Genomic DNA, 14,490 nt, shown 5'->3' on the forward strand with positions numbered 1-14,490 from the left:
TGGATCCCATTACTGGTCAGCCACACACACACTAAAAAAATTTTTCCTTATTCCAAATGGTGTTAGTGGTAAGTTTGTCTTACATGGCTTTCATTTTGTCAGAATACTTTCTTCTATACCTAATTTGTTGCTAATTTGTTGAGGGCCTTTATCATGAAGGGATGCTGAATTTTGTCAAATGCTTTCGCTACATTTATTGACATAATAATATGGTTTTTGTCTTTGATTTTGTTCATGTAGTGTATAACATTTATTGATTTGTGTATATTGAAACATCCTTGCATCCCTGGGATAAATCCTACTTTATCATGGTGTATAATTTTTCTGATATTCTGCTGTATTCTGTTTGCTAATATCCTGTTAAGGATTTTTGTGTCCATGCTCATCAAGGATATTGGCCTGTAGCTTTCTTTTTTTGTTGTGTCTCTGTCTGATTCTGGTATCAGGGTCATGCTGGCCTCATAGAATGAATATGGGAAAATGACCTCTGTTTCAATTTTTTGGAATAGTTTGCAAAGGATTGGTGTGAATTATTCTTTAAAGGTTTGGCCGAATTCAGCAGTAAAGCCATCTGGTCCTGGCCTTTTCTTTGCTGGGAAACTGCTGGTTACTGACTGACTCAATCTCATTGCTCATTACTGGTCTGTTCAGGTTATCTATTTCTTCTTGGTTCAGTCTTAATAGGTTGCATGTGTCCAGAAAATTATCTATTTCCTTCAGATTTTCAAATTTGTTGGCATATAGTTGTTCATAACAGTCTCTAATGATTTTTTGCATTTCTGTGGTATCAGTTGCAATGTCTCCTTTTTCATTTCTGATTTTTCTTATTTGGGTCTTTTCTCTTCTTTTGTAGTTAGTCTGGTCAGTGGCTTGTCTATTTTATCTTCTCAAAAGTTTTTGTTTTGTTGATTTTTTGTATTGTCTTTTGGTCTCTATTTCATTTGGTTCTGTTCTGATCTTAATTTTTTCCATTTGCTAATTTTGAGATTAGATTGTTCTTATTTTTCAAGTTATTTGAGATTTAATGTTAGGTTGTTTATTTGAAGTCTTCTTATTCCTTTGATGTAAGAACTTATTGAATAAAATTCCCTCTTAGTACTACTTTTGCAGTATCCTATAGTTCCTTTTAAGTTGTGTTTGTATTTTCATTTGTTTCAAGGAATTTTTTGATTTTCTGCTTTCTTTCTTATTTATTTATAATCCATTGGTCATTCAAGAGTGTATTGTTTAATTTCCATGAATTTATATAGTTTCCAAAGTTTTGTTTGTTGTTAATTTCTCATTTTATTCCATTATGTTCTGAAAATGTACTTGATAGGATTTTAATCTTTTTAAATATGTTGAGACTTAATTTGTGGCCTAACATATGGTCTATCCTGGAGAATGATCTGTGTGCTGATGAGAAGAATGTATATTCTGCCATTGTTGGATGAAATTTACTGTTTATGTCTGTCAAATTCATTGGGTCTGAAGTGCTATTTAAATATAATATTGCTCTGCTCATTCTTTGTCTATATGATCTGTCCAATGCTGATAGCAGTGTGTTAAAGTCCCCAGCTATTACTATGTTGGGATCTATCTTTCCACTTAGATCCAATAACAGCTGCTTTATGTATCTGCATGCTCTGAAGTTGATTGTACACATATTTATGATTGTTATAACTTCTTGCTGCATTGATCCTTTCATCATTACATAGTGTCCTTCTTTGTCTCTTTTCATAGTTCTTGGTTTGAAGTCTATGTTATCTGATATAAGCATGGTAACCTCTGCTCATTCTTTGGTTTACAGTTGCATGGAATTTATTTTCCTGAAAACTTTATTTATTTTTAAAGGTTTTAGCACTAGAAGCATCCAGCACATAGTAGATATTCCAGAAATATTTGTTTAAGAAATGAGTGCATGAAATAATTTACCAATTTTAAGTGCAAAGGTGTAGCTTGTTGTAAATGAGTTTTTCCTCTGAATTGTCATAAAAGGCACTGTGGGCCTTTTTTACTATCATTGGAAAAGTTTTTTCTTTATTCGTTCTGAGTTTTTCATTTCCTCTTCCCCTTTTAAAAATTCCAGACTCTGCTGTCTTTTTATTTCCACTGACTCAATATTTATGTTAATGATATTAACTTCCTGTCTATTATAGAATTTGATAATTTTTCTTCTCAGTTTTCACTTGACTTTAAATTTTTTTCTGAGATATTTTTTGACATTAAATAATTTCTATTTTGTGTATCAAGATCTAACCTTTCCTGTGTCACTATTCTTTATTGTTTAGTAAGTGTTTCCCAATATGAAGTCAGTTTATACTCATCTAATATAAGATAACTGATCTACAATTAATATTGTAACTAAATATTTTATTATAAGTCATAGTATAGATCTCAAACTAGTTTTTCCAGTTAGTCTCACATACAAACACTATTTGTTGAATAAAATTTTCTTCCTCTTCTGATTTGAAGAGTGATCCTTGGAGAACATTAAATTATTCCACATATTAGGAATTCTGCCTGTTTTTTTTGTTTGTTTGTTTCTTTTCTTACATTGTTTTGTTTACTGTTTTATTTTAGTAGGCTCACCTTGTTTTCATAATTGTAGCATTATGAGTTATTTAAATAATTGGCAGTAATATACAAACACTTAATCTTATTTTGAAAAATTGCCAGTCCAATTAACTTTAGAAATGTTATCCAAAACTCAACAAAATGATGTCTTCATGTTATTTGTCATTTGTCATTACTCTTGGTAATTAAATCCCAATCATTACATTTGCATGTCTTGGATATCCTTTTTGATAAATTCTGGGTAAAATGGTATTGAAAACTTGGTTATCTAACCAAAAATCACTCCTTCCCCACTCCCTTTCCCAAATAGCTAAGAGATTATAAGGCAGAAGGCAACAGGGAATTGGAGAGGTAGGGTAGGAGTGATATTTATTTGTGAGAAACTTTGTAGAATCTCTTCTAGAAATATCCCAGATTAGGAAGAATTGGAGAGTGGCAATCCTACCCATGTGAAACAATAGCATACCCAGGAATTAACTGCAGTAACATACTCAAGAATTAACTGGAGAAGCCTCCCACCTAAATGCTCTAACTTGTACAGGAGTTAGGGGGGAAAAAAGTGAACAAGCATTGAAGTACCATCTCTATGTTAAAGACACATAAGTATTAGACACAGTCTTAATTTCTTGAACCCCAGATTCCTATATCCAACTGCTTACTCAACATCACTATTTGAATGGACTTCCTATCCTTGCTCCAATTCAAATTCAGTCATTGCTGCATCTCCCCAATTTCATAAATGACATTACCACCAATCATACAGTTGCTCAGAATAAATACTTGAGGGCTATCGATTACCCTTTATTCCTCTCTTTCTCTTATACCCACAGTTAACCTGTCATCAAATTCCTACTTCTTAAAATTAAGCTCAAACCTTGCCTTTCCTCATCATTTCCACCACTAATTCATTATTCTATGTCACCAACTCCTTGTATCTTAACTATTGCAGTTGGCCTCTCTGCTTCCATTCTTGTCCAAATACAGTTGATTCTCCAATCAACAGCCAGAGTGATCTTTTTGAAATACAGATGAGAACATATTATTCCCTTGTTTAAATTCCTCCAATAGTTTCCCCTCATATTATACATAGTCATCTTACTGGTCCTTGCCTATGTCTTGTACTATGTCCCCCACCTTCCATCCCATCTCTCTCCATCCCACCTCTCTTGCTCTCTCAGCTTTGGTCCATTTGGACTTCTTGCTGCAGCTCAAATAAGCTCTTTCTTTTTCAGGGACTTTCCTTGTTCTCTGACTTTTTCTTAGTCCTCTATGTGCTCACATCATTCAGATCTATTCAGAAGTCGCTTCCTGGTGAAGATCTTTCCTAATCACTCTATTTAATGTATCATAAACATTTGAGCTATTCACATACTGCAAAGCCTTATCCATTCTATCTAATATACCTTATCCACTTGTCACTATAGCCTTAATCTGTTTAATTTTTTCTTCAGGACACTTAATTTCTACACATGGTTATAATATATGTTTAGTTTTTATTTGTTTATTATGCTTTCCCTTGAGATTGTAAGCTCTGTAAGAACAGACACTGATAAAGTTTGGCTATGTTGTCTCCCCAAAGCTCATTTTGAAATCTGATCACCAATGTGGCCATGTTGAGAGCTGTTTGGGTCATAGGGGTTGGATGCCTCCTTAATAGATTAATACCCTCCCTGGGTGAAGGAGGGAGTGAGTGAGTTTTTGCTCTGTTATTTCCATGAAAGCTGCTTGTTTAAAACTATCCAGGTACTTCCCCTGTCTCTCTCTCTCTTGCTTCCTCTCACCATGTGATCTTGCACCCACCAGCTGCTTGCCATTTTCTTCCATGAGTAGAAGCAGCGTGAAGCCCACAGCAAATGCAGCTATCCCAGAATCGTAAGCCAAATAAACCTCTTTTTAAAAATAAATTATTCAGTTTCAGGTATCCTATTAAAGCAACACGAAAACAGACCAATACAGGAACCCCCTCCCTTTTTAAAAAAAATTCATGAAGTGTCTGTCACAGAGTAAGCATGAGGAGACATTTGTGAAGTAAATTAATAGGTATAATAATTAAAGACTTGTTTTTGGCATAATGTTATCTGACTAAGTTTTTATAGCAAAGGGGAAGAGACCAGTGAGAAGAAGTAGAAAGTCATCAAAATTAATAAATTAATTGATAGGATGATTCACTTGGATCAAAGTCATGAAAAGGAATTAGTTTTTGAAGAATAATAAAGAAGAAGGAAGGTAATATACAGGGTTAGTCTGCTAAGGAAAGTAGGAGTCAGGTAATCTGGTAAAAGTGAGGCAGAATGTGTTTGAGAAAAAGCGAGGAGTATTGCTAATGACTCATGTGTTTATGCGATGTGTCCTCAACAAGGGTCCAGCTAAGATAAATATTTAAATTGAATGTTTAGCAAGGGACAAGCTAAGTTAGCTAGGTTTTTTGGTCAATTTTTGACTATCTTCCAAGTAATTGGAAGTCAGATAATGACCCTGAATTATTGGGATACAGGCCGGATACATTTTATTGGAAAGGACAGTCAGAAAATATCAGGGGCCAGACCTGTTCCACTGGTCAGGAAATGTCCTTTCTGCCAGTCATGGACTCTTTCCTCCAACTTCCGTTTAACTAAAGGCACCTTAAGACAGGTGTTTCTGTTAAGGGCAGAAATACAAAATATTTTAATTAGTGGGCACTCATATTTTGGTTATGATTCAAATCCATTTAAACCACATCAATCTAAATACTTGGTTGAGATGGATTTACCACTATGCTAATGAAGCTTAAGTTACAAAACCCCACATTTTCACCAGACTCTTTCCAAGGAAAATTCTAATCAAAGTATTTACATGATAATTTGTTATTGTTAAATATGTTGAAGTAAGAGATTTTAATTTTAATTGGTTAAGACCATTGTCTTTCCACTTCGACTTTTCCTCTGACATACTTTCCTCTTTGAATGGTATTACTGTGGTCATGGGCATTTTGGGATGCTAAATGAGGGATATTGAGTTGAGGATACTTTTGTTGGCTTTAGTGGGATATTTTTTAGGTACTTTGCAGTGACCTCTGTGTATAGTTAATTTACAGTTAACCATACTGACATAGTAATGGCTTCCAGAAGTATTCCATCTGCTCACTCTTATAACATACCCAGTATAGTGACTGAAGGTGAAGAACCAGAGGTCTTATTGTAATATAAACTTGTCCTGTGTCACCTGGCACCAGAAGAATTATGTAGTAGGGATATAAACATTTAAATTACACGAAGTTGGGGCCGAGCCCGTGGCGCACTTGGTAGAGTGCTGCGCTGGCAGCGTGGCGACGCTCCCGCCGCGGGTTCGGATCCTATATAGGACTGACCGGTGCACTCACTGGCTGGGTGCCGGTCATGAAGAAATGGCAAAAAAAAAAAAAAAAAAAGAAAAAAAAAAAATTACACGAAGTTGGAAACTATTATGTCCAAAATTCTTCCAGTCGTTAGATGTGCAAAATTATAAACAGGGGATTTGGTTCTTATTGATGCCTAAGCAAAACAGATGCTCTATCCTGTTTGGAGTATATAAATAAGGATAAAATACAAACTGGGTGATTATAAGTGAAATACGCTTTTTACTTTTTTGATGGGAATCACAATAAAATTGATCAGAATTTCTGCATTCGTAAGTCAAAAATGTGTAACAGCTCTATAAATAATGTTTATCTGTGACATCACATGTTTTATACATCACAGAGTATCAGATCCACTTTTGGTGCATATGACATATCTTCTGTAGATTCCAGGCAAAACAACACCAAAATTTCTATTCACACAGAGAAATGGCCCAAAAAGCAAAATCAAAAAACAAAGTGACAAAATTTCATGTAGGAATAAGTCAAAGAAAGTAGTGCATGAGTAATTTAATTACATATATATAGGTCAATACACATAGCAACAATTTTAAATTACATCAAGATTTCCTTGCACATGCTTTAAATTCACAATAATTTTGTTTACACATTCAGAATGATTAATTATACCCAAATATCCTGGTGGAAGTCTAAAATATATACCTTCCCCTTTTCCCCCCCAAAAGAATGGGTGCAGAAGTTCAAAATGTGAAATCTCTGTAATTACTTCAATATAGAAACTAAATGCATGCCACTCAAAAATTATGAAAGTAATGGAAAGAATCACAATTGCTAAAAAAAAAATGCAGATAATTGAAATGACAACATAGCTGATAAAGAAAATTATGAGAATGAAGACACACCCCTAAAAGGGTGTGTGTGTTGGGGACAGGACAGAGAAGAGACAAGAATAATAGAAAAGAAAAACACAATTTGTGTGGTCAAACAGAGCATGAAGGCGAGTGGTAGTTTTGCTTAGATAAATTTGTTGGCTTTGATAAGTACTATGATCTTCAATAGATACTGTAATGAGCAATAATTTTATTTTTTGCTTGATGAATAATGGATTGTTTACTTACAATCATGGACCTAAGAATATTTACAGAGAATCAAAGAGAATATATAATGAATAATAGAGATTATTCTCATATATTTGGAAAAAAATATGAAAATACTTAAAACTCTTCCAAGATTTTTCCCAGCCTATTCCAGTTCTAAATGTTGCTTATATTTTATCAACTGTTTGTAAACAAGATAGACCCTATTTACATTACATCAGTCTTCAGACTGGATGAATACATTGAGAGCCCTTAAAAGGCACAAGGTGTTGATAAAAGAAAGGTATACTTGCTTTGATTTTGAAAATACAATAAAAATTCGTTAGACTAGTGTCTTGAATTGACAAGGCAGAACATTGAGGTCTATTTTGAAGTGCTAATATTTGTACTTCTAATTATATAATTATTAAGATTTCAAGTGAGTGAAGTTTACTCTTCAAATGACCTGATGCAAATGGCATTTGCCAAGTTGTAGAAATAGTATAATAATGGTTGAACTTGATGAATATTTTGCATAAGCACTTTTTAAAAATTTCAAAGTGAAAAAACGGGACTTATTTATTGAAAAGAGTTAATGAAGAATCAAACAAAATAATTGGAAAGTGTAGACAAAATGAAGTGGGAAAGCTAACAAACAAAGCAGACACTGAACACTACTCCATTATTACTATAGATTGAATTGTGTCCCCCCAAAGTTTAATGTATTAGAAATTTAATTCCCACTGGGACAGTGTTAAGAGGGTGGAAAATCCTGTTATGATACTTGAAAGATGGTGCCTTGAAGAGGTGATTCAATTGTGAGGACTATGACCTAGTGAATGGGTTAATCCATTGATGGTTTAATGATTGCCATGGGTGAGGTTCTGATGGCTTTAAAAGGAGAGCTCATGAAAAGCTCTCTCTCTCTTCTCTCTCTCTCTCTCTCTCAAGCTACACTCATCATGTGATACCCTGTATTGCTGTAGAGTTACCACCACCAAGAACAAGCCCTTACCAGTTTTGTTCCCTGCACTTTGGACTTCTCAGTGTCTCAAAGTGTAAGCAATAAATATTGTTTCTTCACAAATAACCAGTTTCAGGTATTTCTATTATGAGCAACAGAAAATGACTAATACAGTTATTATAGTTTCTTCCTTGGATATTATAATCACTGAATAATTAGTTGATAATTTTTGTGCACTACTGTTTTATTGCAAAACTCTCAGCAATTCTTAACTTGCTTGCCAACTGAAAATTATTTATCAGTGATTTTTTTCAACAAATAAAATCTGGGATCATTGTAAAATGTCCTTTAAAAACATTTGAGATAAGTCCTATGATTGAAAGGTGAGGACGAAGGGCAGGGACACATTTTCTATAAATAGTAACAAGTAGGCATAATGGGCTGCTTATTCTCTTTTCTTACCAGAGAGAAAAGCTGTATCTATAGTCCAAAAGGTTAGTGACAATTTTTGGTGTTTTACCAAAGTAATATGTTTTCTTTCTCATTGGAAGTATTGTATATTCACACCAATTTCTAATGATAACAAGTTTAATGAGCTGATCTGTCCATTGTAAAACTGTGCAAATCTTGTAACATTGCTACAATACTTTAAACACTGGGAAGTATATTTTCAACACATGAAAGAGAAGCTTATACATAAATAAAATGCACACAATTTATTCAAAAGTTGATAAAATTCAAATACTTTATTTTAAACTGCAAATTACAAAGACATTTTCTAACCTAATGAAAAACACTGAGATATTACAGGCTTTTAATTTTTTGATGTATATAAAAGTTATTTTTTAATATGTTTATCTTTATCTGAAATAATTTCAAAGAAATTAAGTAAAAATAAGTCGAAACAAAATGATGAAATCAAGGGATGGAATAGTAAGCAATTATTCTGACATCAGAAACAAATTGTTACAAATTACTATATAAAATAGCAAAGGCAGCAATTTAATAAGAGAAGAGAGAAATTTTCAATCGCAGTAATGAATGGGCTCTTTTATTATTTATTTACGCATTTAAATGAAAGTAGGAAGTGAATACACGTACTAGAAAAAAATTAGAAAAACTATAAATTTCTTGATAATTTTTAATGCATTTGTCACTGCCTTAAAAATATCTGAAATGCCCAGAAACATTGTACCTCATGTTTTTAAAAATCTGTTATTTTCCTTCAAATGTCACCACAATGTGAAAATCCTTTGTAAAAGTATAAATTATAAATTGTAAAACTAAAATAAACTATTCTAACCTATTAATAATAAAAAAAAAATTTCAGCCAACCATGACATTCTTGCTAAAGCAAATTATTATGTAAAATTATTGATCTATAAAGATATAATCAAAAGGAATGTGGCCAAAAATTTCAAATAAAAAACATTATTGGTAGATGCACAGCCAACTAATAAAATAAGTAGGTTATTTTCTGCTTTTTGTAATACTTGTGTTATTTGACAATTTTTAAAAACTGATTTGCTGTAATATTTTTCTCTAGATAAAGGTTCACATGAATATCTAACCTTAGTCTTGTATTTCTATTCTTAAAAAGACCCCATTATAAATAGTACAAACTTCAGGCTTTACAATTCCTTCACTTGGCTGTGAATGCTTACAAGTAAAGTACTAAATGATTGCAGGTAAAGTACTAAAATTACTGCTCACAACTTTTGCTTACTTCAGTCATAGGCTAAGTATTACAGGTAAAGCGTGCAAACTAATGGTTGGTAATAGAACAGAAGTCATTGTAGGATTATAATCCCTGACAGAACAAAGACACATGAGGTAAACCACAGAAATTCCCTGGCTCTCTGCCTAGAAGCACTTTCCGGATAATGGCATGGGGGAAGTGGATCCCAAATGGAATATAGCAGTCTCACTGAGCTCAGGAGGCAATGATTAAAGGTTGTGGTTGCAGATGTGGCTATAATTTGCAGGGCACAGAATCAGAGAAGAGGGCCAAATATTCAAGCTATGCACACATAGGATGAGACTATTTGAGGCCTGGCATAAAACAGCAGAGAATTTGGAAACTGTGAATGAAATGGGAATCCCATTTGTCACAAATTTTAGGAGATAAAGGAGTTCTGAAAAAAATGGAGTGGATAAATATCACCGAACACTCTGGGCATTCAGTAGAGACAGCAAAAAAGCCATGGGTGATGATTAATATTATGTGCCATATGATTGTGCCATGAGCTACAAAGATTAAATATTATTTCTGGGTATGGCATGTCTGTGAGGGTGTTTCTGGATAAAATTAGCATCTGAATCAATAAACTCAGTAAAATAGTCAATCTGTAGTCAAATCATTCAATCTGTTGGGCATCATACAATCTGTTGAGGTACTGAATAGAATTAACTGGCATAAGAAGGAGAAATTCACTCTTTTTTGTTTCTGTCTGCCTCACTGAGCTGGGACATTGGTCTTCTCCTGCCCTTGGTCTGGGATTTACACCATTGGCTCCCCTGGTTCTTAGGCCTTCAGACTCAGACTGGAATTATCACACTAACTTGTCTGAGTCTCTAGTTTCCAGAGAGCAGATCATGGGACTTCTCAGCATTAATAAGCACATAAGCCAATTCCTTATACTAAATCTCTTTCTATATGTATATCCAATTGGTTCTTTTTCTCTTGAGAACTCTAATACACAATGTCTTAAGAGCGTGAATACTATAGCCTTAGGACTAGGGCTTCTTTAGATTCATACTAAAATAAATATTTTAATAAGTTTCAAAAACCAAGAAGACCTGCCATAAAATTAGTTTTTTGCCAAAATAAAATGAAACAATATGACTATCAACAATGCAGTATCCATAATGCTCAACATTCAATCAGAAATTAAAGAAGCAGGGAAATGTGACTGATTAACAAAAAAACAGCCAAAGAAAGAGATTCAAAAATACAAAAATGAAAGAACTAGCAGATTAAATATTTTAAATAGCCATTATAAATATGTTTAAGGATTTCTGAAAAAGATAAAAATATTAATGAAAAAGATGAAGAATATTATTGGAGAGAAGGAAACTATAGCAAAGATCCAAATGGAATTCTAGAACTGAGAAATAAGATGCCTGAAAATAATCACTGCATAGTATTTAAAAACAGGTATTACAGAAGGAAAGGTTAGTACGATTGTAGACAAGTATACAGAAACCATGCAAACTAAAGCACAGGGGGAAAAAGGTTGAAAAACTGAACAAATCATCAAAGACCTGTAGAAGAATATAAAATAATCAAATATATATGCAACTGGAAAACCCAGAAAGAGAAGAGACATATATTGTGGCAAGAAAACTCTTAGAAAAATAATGGACAAAATTATCCCCCCAAATCAAGCCTCCTAGATCCAACAAGCTCAATGAACACATAGAAGCATAAAAACAAAAATAATATCAGTTAGGCATATCATATACAAACACCTGAAAACTAGAAACTTTTAGTAGTCAGAAGAAAAAAAGGACACATTACATAGAGGGGGCAAAAAGAAGAATAAAAGCTGATTTCTTGTCAAGAACAGTGTAATCCAGATGGTAACAGAAGCATATCATTAAAAAGCAAAAAAAGGGAAAATAAGCAAATTTTTATGTAGAATTTTATATTCAGCTAAACTATTCTTCAGAAATAATTGTGAAATATTGACATTTTAGAGAAACAAGAGCTGAAATAATGTCATCAGCAGACCAACCATTCAAGAACTATAAATATCACAGAAAGTTTTTCAGGCCAAAAGAAAATGACACTATATGGATACTGAGGTACACACAAAGGCAAATATACCATCTGAAATTATAATAAGTGGTAAAATAAAATATTTTTCTTATTTTTAAAAAATATACAAATGATACTTGATGGTCTAAAGGAAAATATTTATAATAATAAAAATAATAACAGTAAAGTTCATAATATATGCAGAAGTAAAATAAATGTTGAAATCAGAACAAAATATGAGTGGTAAAGGGCACTATATCATCTCAGGTTGTTAAATTGTGTGTAATGTGTTATAGTATTAATTTGTGGTAGACATCCTTGACACCTTTGAGCTTCTGAAGGCCTTGTAGGCCTAGCCTTGAATTTCCCTGCTCTCACCAAATATACTTCATATTCAGCAGACAAGCCTCCCTGTCTAGCTAGTTCCTTTATCAGCTGGACCACTTTCAACTCATTGGGTCCTTGGCCTAACTAGTTTCACCTTCCTGCCAGCCAACAAAATTATTTAAATAAGCCAATCACATCCTCCTGTGGGAGTCAAGGGTCACTCCACTCTCCTGTCACTACAAAGCCTGCCTGCCCCAGCCCATCTGGTTCATAATGCTCTTGAGCGTAACTCTTTGTGACTCTGTGTGGCTTGTAGTGTTCACTTCTTCTGGAACTATGAGCCTATATGACTATTAAATTCTTGCAAATTTATTCATCCAGTATTGGCTATCATGTGTCTGGCCATCTCATACTGTTTAGGGCAAGGGATCCTTCCTGTAATGGAGTGAATAGGGGGTAATAAAAACACAGAAGCAATGGAATGCTATAGTAAAAAATATTTGAATATTTGATCAATGCCAAGAAAACAGAGAAGGAAGAAAAAAATAGATGAGATGCATTAAAAGCAAATAACAGGAGAGTAGTATATAATGTAATTAAATCAATAAAGTAAATATAAATGGACAAATCTTTGATTTAAAGATATAGAATAGTGGATTTGATTAAAAGCAAGAAACAATTATGTGCCACTTACAAGAGATACATTTTAGTAAAATGTCACTGATAGCCTAAAAATAAAAGGATTAAAAATGTACATGAACACTAACTACAAGAAAGCTAGAGTAACCATATAAATATCAAAGTAGACTTTAAGAGAAATTATATTATCAGAGATAAAGTGAGACATTACATATGATGAAAGGATCAATGCTTCAAAGACTTAACAATATTACATATGTATGCATGTAATAATGTGGCTACAAAATTATGAAACAAAACCCAACAGAATTAGAGTAATAGATAAATCCAAAATTATTTGCAGAGATATTTACACTCTTTATTTAGTGTAAATGGAACATTCACCATGAAGGGCAATATACTGGGTCATAAAATGCCTCAATAAATTTCAAAAAGTTGTAGTATAATAATTTCTATGACTATAATTGAACTACATTAAAAATCAATAATAAAAAGATATCTAGAAAATCTCCAAATATTTGGAAATTTAAAAAAATACACTTTTAAATAACTAATGGGTCAAAGATGATATCACAAGGGAAATTAATAATAGTTTAGATTAGATGATAATGAGAATATCAAAAGTTGTGGAATGCAGATAAAAAAGTGCTTAGGAGGAAATTTATATCTTTATATGTTGTGTTATAAACAAAAAGTTTTTAAAATCAATGATCTAAGCCTCCATCTTAAGAAGCTAGAGAAAGAAGGGAAAATTAAAACCATGCAAGCCCTGCCGTTCATGCTGGCATGCAGCCTCTGCTCACAGATCAGAGCAGGTTGGTCCTTTGTCACTGGTGTGCAGCCTCAGCCAGGGCAAACAGAGTGGATGGGAAGAAAGGAGACCACCACCTTCCTGGGTCACCTCTAGCTTCTAATGTTCTGGGGATAACAAGTGGATGGAAAGATAGGAGACCACCACAGTCCCGGTCATCTCTAGTTGCTTATGTTGTGGATAATTTCAAACAAAGCAGATAGAACAATATATCAAAACTTGGAGGCAAGATGGTTAACTAGGAGACATTGTTCATCTTTCCCACAAAGACAGAAAATACATTAAATGTGCAGCTACTCTTGGATGATAAAAACAGAAGAAGGGGAAGGAACAATCTAGGGAGTAGTGGAGACTTTGAGTACCAAGACTCAGGATAGTCATGAAGTGAATGGAAAAATTCTCCTTGGCCAACATTACCCCATCCCCTACTTCAAAATAATGTGGACTCTGAAGGAGTTTCTGACTGCGGGAAGAGGTTTCACTGCCCTGTGGCCACATCATTGCGCTAGACTGCCCATGCTTGTGGCTACAAGCCTCCTGCACCCTGGGAACAGGGAGTCCAGTGCAGCAAAGGCACCACCCTCTGGATGGAGGTGGTTAGTATGCACACTTACCAGAGTTAGAAAACTGCCTGATCAAAGCATCTAGGCACTGCTGGCAATCCTGCCCTCATTGGTGAGGTGCCGTTGCATTTTGTGCAGACCCAAAGAAGTATTAGAGGACTTGAATGCCTCTCTCAGGTACAGACACATGCCTGCAGCACCAGTGAGCCTGCCCAAGACTGCCTGCACTAGCAAGCGAGCTTCAGAGGGATATGGCTTCTCTCTTGGGGCATGATAGCTCATAGACAGTCCCAGTGACTATGTGCAGATCAGCACACCCCAGCTGAGGGGATCCAGAGTGTCCCGGTAATGCTCTTAGGATCACAGGGGACTGTCCACAGCCACAGCAGACTCATGCAGAGTGACCTCCAGCTGAAGAGCTATAGAGGGCCCCAGAATCCCTCTTAAGGGCAAAGGAACT

The 14,490-nt window shown here is 34.2% G+C and overlaps 1 pseudogene; it reads right to left on the bottom strand.

The window, feature by feature from the left end:
* The window catches only part of LOC134385690 (peroxiredoxin-2-like), a 92,577-nt pseudogene extending 78,609 nt beyond the window's left edge, over nt 1–13,968 (bottom strand).
* Nucleotides 13,969–14,490: the final 522 nt, after the last annotated feature.

Source organism: Cynocephalus volans, chromosome 9 (genome assembly GCF_027409185.1).
Source record: "Cynocephalus volans isolate mCynVol1 chromosome 9, mCynVol1.pri, whole genome shotgun sequence".
Lineage (NCBI taxonomy): Eukaryota > Metazoa > Chordata > Mammalia > Dermoptera > Cynocephalidae > Cynocephalus > Cynocephalus volans.